A 14565-nucleotide genomic window follows, 5' to 3' on the forward strand; every position below is an offset into this window, starting at 1 on the left:
TGAAACTTGAAGAAATGAGCAAAGAAATAAGTACAAGATCTAAAGTGCGAGATCCTAAAAATGGGAAGGATTCTGACGGGAACGGGGGAAAAAAAAGGTGAATCCAAGCAAACTGTTGAAACGTTTAACTGAAAAATTTGAACAACAATGTCAAAGTTTTAAAGAAGATTTAAAGTTAATTATGGACTCTTTGAAATCGCTTGATTGTGAAGTTAAGCACCATCAAAGTAAGATTACTGAATTGGACATTGAAGCTCAGAAGAGAGATTTGAAAATTGAGAATTTGGAGCAAAAATTATCTTCGACGACTAAACAACTGGAACGTTTTAAATCTAAGATTATTGATCTTGAAAACCGATCTAGAAGACAGAACTTACGTATAATTGGTCTGCTCCGAGGATGTCGAGGAAGGGGACCCTTCATAATTCTTCTCTCAATTTTTAAAAGATGCATTTAGCTCTGTACTCCTGGATGATCCTCCACTGCTTGACTGTGTTCACCGTACAATGCGTCCCAAACCGTCTTCCGAATTTAAACTGAGACCAGTGATCCTCCGTTTCCATTATGTTCACGTTAAAGAGCATCTCATTCGACTTGCCCGTCGGCAAGGTATGATTAAATTTCAACAATATCAATTCTGTTTAGTAGAGGACTACAGTCCAGAAGTGATGAACGCACGGCTGGCTTTTAAACCTCTGATGTCGGAATGCTGCCAAAAGGTTTCTCAGACCAGCCCTATTGTATACTGCCCACTTAAGAATCTCTCCTTCGGAGGGTCCATGCTGTGTCTTCCATTCCATAAGTGCGGCTCAAAGTTTTTTGGATGAGTCACTATTCAACTGCTACGGATACTTCGCTTTAATTAATGTCTAGCTCTCGCAGCATCAGCTTATTTTTTACTTGCTTTTTCTTTAAAGCCTATAATCGTTGTATGAAGAGGTCTTTTATAAGTTCAAGATTTTTGTTTTTGGTTGGTAGTGTAGGCATTTTTCACATCTCGAAAGTTTTTTTTTCTTGTAGATGATGTCATTTTTTTTTACTTTGTTAATTCCTAATTATTTGATTTCTGACATTGTCACTAACGATTTGATGGTGAATTTCTATTGTATGGAGGAATATCTTGTTTATTTTTTTTGCTTCGTATAATTAAGATGGCGGTCTGTTTCCCTTTCATAATATCTTTTGTTCTTTTCACTACACCATCTTTTCAGGTTCCTTCTTCCCATAATTCCTTTCTTTTTTTTTGAAGTGCCATTTTTGATTATTTATGTTTGTAATTGATTAATAATATGCAACAGTGCTTACTTTTTTTTTTGTTCATTTTAGAAATCACAATATGAAGATTATTATAGTACAGTGTTTAATTTTTTTGGATTTCGGGGGGGTTTTCTTTTTAACATATATCTTTGGAGTTGCCTTCTGGAGAAATGGGGGTAGATTTGGTATTAGTTCTTAGTTCTTTTTCTAGCCCTTTCTGGCTTTAGTTTTGGGACTTTATGGGTGGAGGGAGGGGGTTCTTTACTTTTTTTATTAATCTTTTCTATTGGGCTGATTCAGTACTACAAAGATGTCTGCAGCGTCATGACTTCCGGTTCTGTTCTGAATACTTATTCCTCTTCCGATTTCATGAGTTTACATTATGGTTAACTCTTTATATACTAAAGGGTTGACTTTAAACTATGACTCAGATTATTAATTTTGTCTCTTGGAATACAAATGGTTTAAACCATCCAATAAAATGGAAAAAGTTTTTTAAAGTATTCCAAAGACTGAATGCTCATATTATTTTTGCACAAGAAGCTCATGTGAGGATAGAGGATAATCAACGTTTCTTTAGGTTTTGGAGGGAAGAACAGTTTTACTCGAACTCTCAGGCCAAAGTGAAAGGAGTTTCAATTTTTATAGATTAATGTTTATGCTCCAAATGTGGATTATCCTGAAATTCTTTAGCACCTATTTACTTCTTTTCCTAATTTAAACGTGTATATGTTGATAATGGGTGGTGATTTTAATTGCTGTTTAAATCCCCTGATGGATAGATCCATATCTAGTCAGGCTTTACCGAATAAGTTGGCTACTCTTATTAACTCTTTTATGATTGACTCTGGAATTTCAGAAATTTGGAGATTTCTACACCCTAAGGATAAAGAGTTTTCATTCTTCTCACTTGTTTATCATTCTTATTCTCGAATTGACTACTTCTTTATTGACTCTCATTTAATTCCATCTGTAATTGATTGTAATTATGACATTATCGTCATTTCTGATCATGCTCCAATAAAACTTTCTATCAAGATAATGGATACTTCTTCTACTATTAGACAATGGCGATTTAATTCTAATTTGCTTTAAGACCCGGATTTTGTTAAGTTTATGAAGGAACAGATTGATCTTTTCTTTTCAACTAATATTATGGAAGATATCTCCAACAGGATAGTACGGGACACTTTTAAAGCATATATCCATGGACAGATTATTTCTTATTCTGTTGGTTTGAAAAAACATATTAAGAATGAAACACTTTTGTTGGTTGATAAAATTAAAGAAATTGATAAGAAATATTTTATTGCTCCTAGTAAGGAGCTTTATAAACAGAGAGTCGAACTTCAAATGGAACACAGCTTATTATTAACATCCTCAAATAAAAATCAATTACTGAAAACTAGAAGTGAGTTTTATATACATAGTTACAAATCGGGTAAATTATTAGCTAATCAATTAAAAACTGCTTTGGTTAAACATCAAATTATCAAGATTCGCAAACATGATGACACCTTGATAGTTAATCATGACGAGATTAACAAATCTTTTCAAGAATTTTATACCTCCTTATACCATTCTGAATTTCCTCACGATCCCAAAACCATGCATGACTTTTTAAGGAAATTGAATTTTCCGAAATTATCATCCAAAGAATGTTTAACATTAGAAACTCCTATTACGGATGAAGAAATAACAGCTGTTATTTCCTCAATGAATTCCGGCAAAGCACCTGGTCCAGATGGTTTAACAGTGGAATTTTTAAAGTAGTTTTCTTCTATTCTTTCTCCATAGTTGTCTGGAATTTTTAAAGAAGCAATCAGGTTAGGTAAATTACCATATTTTATGGAGCTTCTATCTCTTTAATTCTTAAAAAGAATAAAGATCCTACTGATTGTGCGTCATACAGACCGATATTTCTCCTGAATGTAGATTCACAACTGTTTTCTAAAATAATAGCAACTAGGTTAGAGAAGGTATTACCTCAAAGGTTCAGGAGCTTGAAGACTCGTACGGCCAGATTTGGGAACAGCTTCTTTCCAACTGTGATAAGACTGCTGAACGGATCCTGACCTGGATCTGGGCCGTACCCTCCAAATATCCGGACCTGCAACTCAGTTTTTTTGCACTACCATACTTCCCATTTTTCTATTTTCTATTTATGATTTAAAATTTAAATTTTTAATATTTACTAATTTTTAAACTATTTTTAATATTTATAATATCTGTAATCCAGGGAGTGTGAAGCGCAGAATCAAATATCGCTGTGATGATTGTACGTTTTAGTACCAATTGTTTGGCGACAATAAGGTATAAAGTATAAATTATGTCTGTGGACCAAACTGGATTTATTAAAAATCGTTATTCATCTTTTAGTATTAGGAAGTTAATGAATATTATTTATACTCCTTCACTTAGTACTCTGGAATGTGTTATTTCATTAGATGCTGAGAAAGCTTTTGATAAAGTTGATTGGCCATATCTATTTAGTGTGCTTGAGAAATTTAGTTTTAGTCCGATATTTATATCTTGGATTAAACTGATATATCATACCCCTGTAGCTTTGGTTTGTACTAATAACCAAAGATCTCCCTTTTTTTGCTTATCTCGTGGTACTAGGCAGGGATGCCCTCTTAGTCCATTATTATTTGATATTGCCCTTGAACCTTTAGCAATTGCTATCCGAGACTCACCTAACATTTTTGGTATTACCCGTGGGAATGAAATACATGATTATCATTTTATGCAGATGATTTATTATTATACATTTCTAATCCTGGGAAATTCATTCTTGCTATTTTATCTTTGTTGGCTCAGTTTAGTAATTTTTCTGGTTATGAATTGAACCTTAATTAGAACAAACTAGTTCCCCTAAATATGCAGGTTCCAGTTTATGGTTGTTTACCATTTAAATTGGTTACCGACTTTTTTTTTACATATATAGGGGTTAAAATTACAAAAAAGCATAAGGATCTATTTAAGGTGAATTTTTTTTTACCTTTAAATGATCAGATTAAGCTTTTGTTTACTAAATGGTCACCAATGTCTCTGTCATTGATCAGTGGGATCAATGCTATCAAGATGATTATTTTGCCTAAATTTTTATATTTATTTCAAGCAGTGCCAGTGTTTATTCTGAAATCCTTTTTTGGTGATGTTGATTCCAAAATTTCTTCATACATATGGCAGAACAAAAATCCTAGGTTAGGTAAAAGACATCTACAGAAATCTAAAAAGGAGGGGCGTTTGGTTTTGCCGAATTTTAGATTTTACTATTGGGCAATTAATATTCGATATTTAAAATTTTGGTTATGGGACTTGGACGTAACTTCAAGTCCACATTGGGTAAATCTTGAATGTAATTCTTTACAAGGGTTTTCATTGGGTTCTATTTTTAGGGACTTCGCTTCCCTTTACTCTTTCTAAATTGTATAAACAAATGGATAACCCAATAGTAAAACATATTTTACGTATATGGTTTCTTTCTTTTCTTTTTCAATCATTTTATTAATTTCAAAATACAGAAACAAAACATAGCAATAATACAAATAATATGAGATGTATTGTTACATTTAAAAAAAGAGTAATTGCAAAACCAAATAGTGGAAATTACCAAAACTCCCATACATGTAGAACTGATCACGGATAATATAAAGCAAAAAAAAAAGGAAAAAGACAAAAAAAAGAAAAAAAAACCCATCCCAAAAGAAAAAAAAACTAAACTAAACTAAAAGACTTGGGCAAAACTAACAACTTAAAAATGGAAAAGAAGAAAACCTCAGCGTCGACGCCTCCACTCCCCTCCAACAACAGTACAGAGAAATAAAACCAGTTTGGAAATGATCAAATTACATCAAATGAAAATGCTGAATAAATGGCCTCCAAATTTTTTCAAACTTAATAGAAGGGTCATAAACTGCACTTCTAATTTTCTCCAAATTCAGACGCACCATAGTTTGTGAAAACCAATGAAATACTGTAGGAGGGTAGATCTCTTTCCAATTCAACAAGATGGACCTTCTAGCTATTAAAGTAAGAAATGCAATCATCCTTCATGATGAAGAGGTTAAATTATTTGAGTCTATCATTGGTAATCCAAAGATAGCAGTAATTGGATGAGGTTGTAAGTCTAGATTTAGGACCGTTGAAATAATATCAAAAATATCTTTCCAATATTTCTCCAACAAGGGACATGACCAAAACATGTGAGTTAAAGAAGCAATCTCAGACTGGCATCTGTCACATATTGGATTAATATAAGAGTAATAACGAGATAGTTTATCTTTGGACATATGAGCCCTGTGAACTACTTTAAACTGTATCAACCTATGCTTAGCACATACAGAGGATGAATTCACCAACTGAAGAATTTTTTCCCATTTTTCAGTCGGTATATTAATCTCAAGTTCTCTTTCCCAGTCAGCTTTAATTTTATTAGAGGCATCAGGACATAAATTCATAATTATATTATATACAATTGTTATTACACCTTTCTGAGAAAGATTTAAGTCTAAGGTTTTTTCCAAAGTGTCCATTGGATATGGGTGTGGAAAATTAGGAGAGACAGTAATTAAAAAGTTTCTAATCTGTAAATATCTAAAAAAGTGAGATCTGGGTAAGTTATATTTATTAGAAAGTTGATCAAAAGACATAAAACAGTTATCCAAAAATAAATCGCGAAAAGATATTATACCTTTGGTTTTCCAATCAAAGTAAGCTTGATCCATCATGGAAGGTTGAAAAAGAAAATTTGATATAATGGGACTTGCTAGAATGAATTGATTAAACCCAAAAAATCTTCGGAATTGAAACCATATACGTAAAATATGTTTAACTATTGGGTTATTCATTTGTTTATATGATTTAAAAGAAGTAAAAGGAAGTAAAGTTCCTAAAACCGAACCCAAGGAAAACCCTTGTAATGAATTAGATTCAAGATTTACCCAATGAGGGTTTAAAGATGCATCCAAATCTTGTAGCCAAAATTTTAAATATCGAATATTAATTGCCCAATAATAGAATCTAAAATTTGGGAGGGTAAGTCCCCCCTCCTTCTTGGATTTCTGTAAATATCTTTTACCTAACCTAGGATTTTTATTCTGCCAAATATATGAGGAAATTTTTGAATCCACGTTATCAAAAAAAGATTTTGGGATAAAAATTGGAACCGATTGAAATATATACAAAAATTTAGGCAAAATGATCATCTTAATAGCGTTAATCCGACCAATCAAAGACAAAGAGATTGGGGACCATTTGGTAAATAAAAGTTTAATCTGATCAATTAAAGGTAAAAAATTAGCTTTAAATAAATCTTTATATTTTTTGGTAATTGTTATCCCTAAGTATATAAATGAATCAGTAACCAATTTAAATGGTGAACATCCATAAATAGGTACATGCTTATTTAAAGGGAATAATTCACTCTTACTAAGATTCAATTTGTAACCAGAAAAGTTACTAAATTGAGCTAACAGATCTAAGATAGCAGGAATTGACTTCTCCGGGTTAGAGATATATAACAACAAATCATATGCATATAATGATAGTTTATGTATTTCATTTCCACGGGTAATACCAACAATATTTGGCGAGTCACGGATAGCAATTGCTAAAGGTTCAAGAGCAATATTAAATAGTAAAGGACTAAGAGGGCAACCTTGCCTAGTACCACGAAAAAGACGTAAAAAGGAGATCTATAATTATTTGTACAGACCGAGGCTACCGGGGAGTAATATAACAATTTAATCCAAGATATAAATGTCAAATTAAAATTAAATTTCTCAAGAACATTAAATAAATAAGGCCATTCAACTCTGTCAAAGGCTTTCTCAGCATCTAATGAGATAATACATTCCGGGGTAGTAAGTGAGGGGGTATAAACAATATTCATTAACCTCCTAATATTAAAAGATGAATAGCGATTTTTGATGAATCCGGTTTGATCCATGGAAATAATTTGAGGTAACACCTTCTCCAGTCTAGTAGCTGGAATTTTTGAAAAAATTTTTGAATCTACATTCAGAAGAGAAATCGGTCTATAGGATGCACAATCCGTAGGATCTTTATTCTTTTTAAGAATTAAGGAAATAGAGGCTTCATAAAACGATTGTGGTAATTTACCTAAACTAATTGCTTCCTTAAATATTCTAGACAACTTAGAAGAAAGAATGGAGGAAAAAAATTTTAAAAATTCCACTGTAAACCCATCGGGACCGGGTGCTTTACCGGAATTTAATGATGAGATTGCAGTTATTATTTCTTCCTCTGAAATGGCAGTTTCTAATGATAGGCAATCTTCGGGAGATAGTTTCGGAAAACTCAATTTACTTAAAAAATCATGCATGAAATTAGAATCATGAGGAAAATCAGAATGATATAAAGAGGTATAAAATTCTTGAAACGTTTGATTTATCCCAACATGATCAACTGTGAAAGTATCATCCTGTTTGCGGATCTTAGTAATTTGACATTTAACCGAATCAAATTTCAATTGGTTAGCCAGTAATTTACCTGATTTATCACTATGAATATAAAAATCACTTCTAGTTCTCATTAATTGATTTTCGATCAAGGATGTTAATAATAAGCTATGTTCCAATTGGAGTTCAACTCTGTGTTTGTACAGCTCCTTGCTAGGAGAAATAGCATATTTTTTATCAACTTCTTTAATTTTATCAACCAGTAGAAGTATTTCATTGTTAATACGTCTTTTCAAACCGGCCGAATAGGAAATAATCTGACCACGGATATAAGCTTTAAAGGCGTCCCAAACAGTTCCGTTGGAAACTTCATCCGTAGTATTAGTTGAAAAGAAGAAATCAATCTGCTCCTTTATAAATTTGACAAAGTCCTGATCTTGAAGCAAAATAGGGTTAAATCGCCATTGTCTGGTAGTACAAAAGGTATCCATTAACTTGATGGAAAGTTTCAATGGAGCATGATCTGAAATAGCAATAATGTCATAATTACAATCAACTACATATGGAATCAAACGAGAGTCAATCAGGAAATAATCAATTCGAGAAAAAGAACGGTGAACATGTGAAAAAAAGGAGAATTCCTTATCATTTGGATGTAGAAATCTCCAAATTTCTGAAATCCCAGCATCCAACATAAAAGAGTTGATAATAGTAGCCGACTTATTCGGTAAAGCCAGACTACTTGTGGATTTATCCAACATAGGATTCAAACATAAATTAAAATCACCGCCCATTATCAACATATACTCGTTTAAATTAGGAAGGGAAGTAAGTAAATGTTTAAAGAATTCAGGATAATCCACATTCGGAGCGTAAACATTAACCATAGCGACCTTTTTATTAAAAAGTACCCCCGTAATTAACAGAAATCTGCCATTAGGATCTGAAATGATGTCTTGATGAATGAATGTAATTGAGGGATCAATAAAAATTGAAATGCCTTTAATTTTGGCTTGAGCATTTGAATGGTATTGTTGATTTTTCCAAAACTTAAAGAAGCGTTGACTGTCCTCTTTCCTTACATGAGTCCCTTGAGCAAAGATAATATGAGCATTCAGTCTTTGGAATATTTTGAAAATCTTTTTCCGTTTTATTGGGTGGTTTAAACCATTTGTATTCCAAGAGACAAAATTAATAGAATGAGCCATAACTAAAAATTAACCCTTTGGTGAGTAAGGGGTTAACCATAATGTGAGCACATGAAATCGGAAGAGGAATACATGATTAGAGAGGAACCGGAAATCTCGACACTGGGGACATCTTTGTAGTTCTGAATCAGCCCAATAGAAAAAATTAAAAAAGAAAAAGACCACCCCCTCCCCCAACCCCAAATAGAAACCCGAACTGAGCCAGAGAAGGCTGAAAAAAGCGCTAACTAATGCTAACTTTAACCCCATTTCTGCAGGGGGCAACTCCAAAAATATATGTTAGATAAGTGACCTCCCAAAGGCTAATATATGAAAAATAAACAGTATTGTAAATTAGTCTCCATAGTAAAAATTACTAAAATATATAAAATAAAAGAAACCAGTATCAGTGCATATAATTAGTTAATTATAAACGAGTAAATAAAAAAAACGCTTCCAAAATAAGAAAAATGGATTATGGGAAGAAGAAGCATAAGAACATGGCGCCCCGAAAAAAAAATAAAAATTATAGAAAAAGAAAGACAAGTCGCCATTTTAATTATGCAAAAATCAAAAATAGGAAGCATATAACTACAAATGACCGTCGGATCGGATCATTAGTAATAACAAAAAAGGATAAATTAAAACAAAAGGTTAACTAAGGGAAAGTGATGTTATTCACAGAAGATAAATATTCTATATAAGTTATAGAATAATCACTATAGTAAAGAACAAAGAACAAAAATCTTAAACTTATAAAAAACCTTCATCGCACAGTAGTAGAAGGTTTATTTTGAAGGAAAACACCAGAGAGAAAAAAAAATTGGTGCTGGAAGCACCCAACACAGATTAAGAGAAGGTATCTGTATCAGATGGGAAATTATCATCCAAAAAGCTCCGAGCGGCAGTTGTAGAGTGGAAAACACGATGATTTCCATCGGGAAGAGAGATTCTGAGTCGTGCAGGATACAATAGTGCTGGTTTGAGATTTTTTTGATAGCATTCCGACATTAAAGGTTTAAAAGTCAGTCGTTCCTTCATCACTTCAGGACTGTAGTCTTGAACTATTCTGAAGGAATGCTGGTGATACTTGATCATCCCTTGTCGACGAGCGATCTGGAGAAGTTGTTCTTTAACATTAACATAATGGAAACGAAGAATAACTGGTCTGGGTTTGGAAACAGCCGCTGCCGACTTTACCCACGGTATACGATGGGCGCGATCGAGTAATGGAGGATCGTTGGGAAAAACTGAACCGAACGAATGCTTTAAAAGTTTAGCAAAGAATATTACAGGATCTCCAACCTCAACATCCTCGGGTAGGCCAATTAAACGTAAATTTTGTCTTCTCGATCGATTCTCAAGATCAATAACTTTGGATTTAAGTTGTTGGAGCTGTTTAGTAGTCGAAGCTAGATTCTTCTCTAAGATCTCAACTTTTGTATCCGTCTTCTGAGATTTAGTATCCAGCTCAGAAATTTTTGCATCGTGTTTTTGAACATCAGCATTCAGGAATTTCAAAGATTCCGTGATTGATTTTAAATCTTCATTAAGGCTTTGACGATGTTGTTCAAATTGAGCAGTTAAACTTTCAGATAATTTTATCCGATGCTGCTCAAACATTTCCTCCAAACACTTCACCATAACTTCGTAAGTTAATTCCATTGGTTTAGAGTCACCTTTCTTCTTTCCTCCGTTCCCATCAGCGTCTTTCCCATCTTTGGTTTTAGATCTCGTACTCATTTCTTTAAGCTCAAAAGTTGCGATTGACAAAAGGAAGTCAATTAATCGATAATTCAGAGAGATAAAGTAAGTCTTCTGGTGTACTTAAAGTTGATTAGATCAAGGAGATCATAGGTTAAAAAGGATAACGGGAATGGAGCGAAGCCAGAGAGACGACCTCACTCCATGAGCGCTCCCTGCAGAATCGTATATGGTTTCAATTTTGAAATTTTTTTGGGTTGAATCAATTTATTTTAGCAAGTCCTATTATATCTAATTTCTTCTTTCAACCTTCTATTATGGATCGAGCATATCTGGCTTGGAAAACTAAAGGTATAGTACGTTTTTGTGATCTATTTTTGGATAATTGTTTCATGTCCTTTGAACAATTATCTAATAAATATAACTTGCCTAGACCCCTTTTTTTTTAGATATTTACAGATTAGAAACTTTTTAAAGGCTTTTTAAAGACTACCTTCCCGAATTTATATTCAACGGATGTTTTGGAAAAAATTTTAGATTTAAATCCTTTTCAGAAAGGTTTGATAGCAACTATTTATAATATAATTATGAAAATACAAACAGATGTATTTAACAAAGTTAAGACTCATTGGGAAAGGGAACTTAAGATTACTTTACCGATTGAAAAATGGGAAAAAAAATTCTTCAATTAGTTAACTCATCCTCTATATGTGCTAAACAAGCGTTGATACAGTTTAGAGTAGTGCATTGGGCTCATATGTCTAAGGATAAATTAGCTCATTATTATTCTCATATAAATCCTGTATGTGATAGATGTCACTTTGAGATAGCTTCTTTAACTCATATGTTTTGATCATGTCCTTTTTTGAAAAAATATTGGAAAGATATTTTTGATATTATTCCAACTGTTCTGAATATTGATTTAAAACCTCACCCTATTACTGCAATTTTTGGGTTACCAATGATAGAATCAAGTCACTTAACCTCTTCAGCTTGTGGGATGATTGCATTTATTACATTAATGGCTAGAAGATCCATTTTGCTGAATTGGAAAGCGATTAATCCTCCCACTATATTTCATTGGTTCTTTCAAACTATGTTATATTTAAACTTAGAAAAAATTAGAAGTGTTATTTATGATCCCTCTATTAAATTGGAAAAGACTTGGAGGCCATTTATTCAATACTTCCATATGATGTAATTTGACCTTTTCCAAACTTATTCTATTTCTTTTTAATATATGTTGAGAGGAGCGGAGTCGACGACACTAATGGTTCTTTTTTTTTCGATGTTACATAACAGCCCATGTCTTTTTTTTAGTTTAGTTGGTTAACATTGTTCAGGTTAGTTTTTCTTTTGGGGTATATTTTTATATTTTTTTCCCTTTATTATGATTCTTTTCCTTTTTTTTGTATATTATATTTGTATCCTTTACGATTGGGAGGTTTAATACCCGTGTGCCAACTTGGTTTATAATTAAATATGTTAATTATAACAATGTAATCCCAATAACTTTGTATCAATATTATGTTATGTTTACCATTATGAAACCAATAAAAAGATTGAAAAAGAAAGAAAGAAAGAGCTTGAGAAGGGGGTATCTGATAAGAGAGGTAGAAGACCATGGAAGTAAGGGAAGGAGGAGGAGCACCGGAGGGAGGTGATGGGCAGGTAAGGAGATAAAGTGACCGAGGAAAGTTACGAGAAGTTCAAGAAATCAATGGTCATGTCATCAGGTTGGAGGCTACTCAGATGGTATATAAGGTGTTGCACCTCCAACCTGAGTGTGGCCTCATCACAGCGGTAAAGGAAGCCATGGATTAATATGTTGTATGGGAATGGGAAGTAGAATTGAAATGGTTGGCCACTGGGAAATCCTGTTTTTTTCTGGCAGATGGAGCATAGGTGCTTGCTGAAGCTGTCTTTCAATCTACGTCAGGTCTCACCGATATACAGTAGATGACCCCAACAGACTCACAGGTGAAATGTCGCCTCAGGACTGTTCGGGGCCCTGAATGGCAGTGAGGGAGGAGGTATGGGGACGGTTATGGCACTTGTTCCACTTGCAAGGATAAATACCAGGAGGGAGATCAGTGGGGAGTGATGATTGGACATGGGAGCAATCTTTGTAGAAAGTGGGGGGGTGGGGCGGAGGGAAATGTGTGATTGGTGGTGGGATCCTGTTGGAGATGCTGGAAGTTACGGAGAATTATTCGCTGGATGTGGCTACTGGGGTGGTAGGTGAGGACAAGAGGATTCCTATCCCTGGTGGGGTGGCAGGAGGATGGGGTGAGGGCAGATGTGTGCGAAATGGAAGAGATGCGGATGGGGGCAGTGTTGATGGTGGAGGAAAGAAACCTCTTTCTTTGAAGAAGGAGGACATCTCATTAGTTATGGAATGAATAGCCTTATCCTGTGAGCACATAGAACCATAGAACACTACAGCACGGAAAACAGGCCATTCAACCCTTCTAGTCTGCGCCAAAACTTTATTCCGCTAGTCCCATTGACCTGCACCCAGTCCATAGCCCTCCAGACCTCTCCCATCCATGTATCTATCCAATTTATTCTTAAAACTTAAGAGTGAGCCTGCATTTACCACATCAGATGGCAGCTCGTTCCACACTCCCACCAGATGTGGTGGAGACGAAGGAACTGAGAGAAGCGGACGGCGTTTTTACAAGTGACAGATTGGGAAGAGGTATGGTCCAAGTACCTGTAAGAATCAGTGGGTTTATAAAAGTTATCAGTAGATAAGCTGTCTCTATAGATAGAGACAGAGAGATCGAGGAAGGGGAGGGAGGTGTTGGAAATGAACAGGTAAATTTGAGGGTAGAAGTTGGAAGTAAAGTTGACAAGCTCAGCATGGATGCAGGAAGCAGTCACAGTGCAGTCGTCGATGTAGTGTAGGAAAAGTTGGGGAGTGATACTGGTGTAGGCTTGGAACATAGAATGTACCACATAGCTGCCAAAAAGGCAGAGCCGGGACCCATGTGAGTGCCCATGGCTACATCTTTGGTTTGGGGGTAGAAGGAGGAACCAAAGGAGGAATTGTTGAGTGAGGACCAGTTCCATCAAATGGAGGAGAATGGTGGTGGAGGGGAACAAGTTGGGTGTGTGTCATATGGAGAGTGGTGGTGGAGTCTTCCTGGTGCCTGTCTAAAATAGAAACATGCTGTTCAGCACCTTTGTCCCAAGATGGTTGTACTATTTCCAAGTCCACCAATTTCCAACTCTATAACATTGAACAATCTCAATCATGTCTTGGTTTGTCTACTGTTACAACCTTGTACCATGACATGTAGATGATTTTTAAAAATGGAGGGCTAGATAGGAGGGAATAGATTGAGTAGATTAAAAGGTTGGCACAACATTATGGGCCAAGGAGCCTGTACTGTGTATGTTCTATGTCATTTTTACTAGTCTTGTCTAGAACCCCCACCCCCAACTCATTTTACGCTTCAGATTAAATAACCTTAAGGTTATTTAAATCTATGCTGCTATTTCCTTTATAATGTTAAGTGGTCCTGTTCATCACTTGTGTATTAGCTATCACACACTGGTTTATACCATTGGGTTTTAAAATTTGCATCTTTGGTTTTTGCCCCTCCCTAATTCTCTGGCCCTTTCCAGCCCTCTTAACTCCTGAGATAACTATGCTTGTATCATTTGGACAACTTAATCATCCCTATTGTGTTAAAACTGTGTTTGCGGTTGCCAAGGCTCTTAAGATCTGGAATTCCCTCTCAGAAATACCAGATCCTCTGTCTCTTTTCTACTCTAAAACACTTTTTGAAGCTGACAAAGAAATAATTGTTTGGTCTTAGTATTACTACACCGTTTTCATAAAAATGGTATACTTACTTACCTGCTGATTAAAGAAACCTTTGGTTCAGAGGACACATTTATCCTTACTTAGGGCCTTGATTTTGTTGTCACATTGGTATGCAAGCTCTCTTCAGGTTAGGACAAGGTTGTAACCCAGACAATTC

At 34.6% G+C, this 14565-nt stretch overlaps 1 protein-coding gene across 8 annotated transcripts in view; it reads left to right on the plus strand.

Annotated features, from left to right (window-relative positions):
• The window catches only part of gpam (glycerol-3-phosphate acyltransferase, mitochondrial), a 179737-nt gene that overhangs the window by 72722 nt on the left and 92450 nt on the right, over positions 1–14565 (plus strand). The window lies entirely within an intron of this gene.

This window comes from Mobula birostris, chromosome 21 (genome assembly GCF_030028105.1).
Source record: "Mobula birostris isolate sMobBir1 chromosome 21, sMobBir1.hap1, whole genome shotgun sequence".
NCBI classification, from domain to species: Eukaryota; Metazoa; Chordata; class Chondrichthyes; order Myliobatiformes; family Myliobatidae; genus Mobula; species Mobula birostris.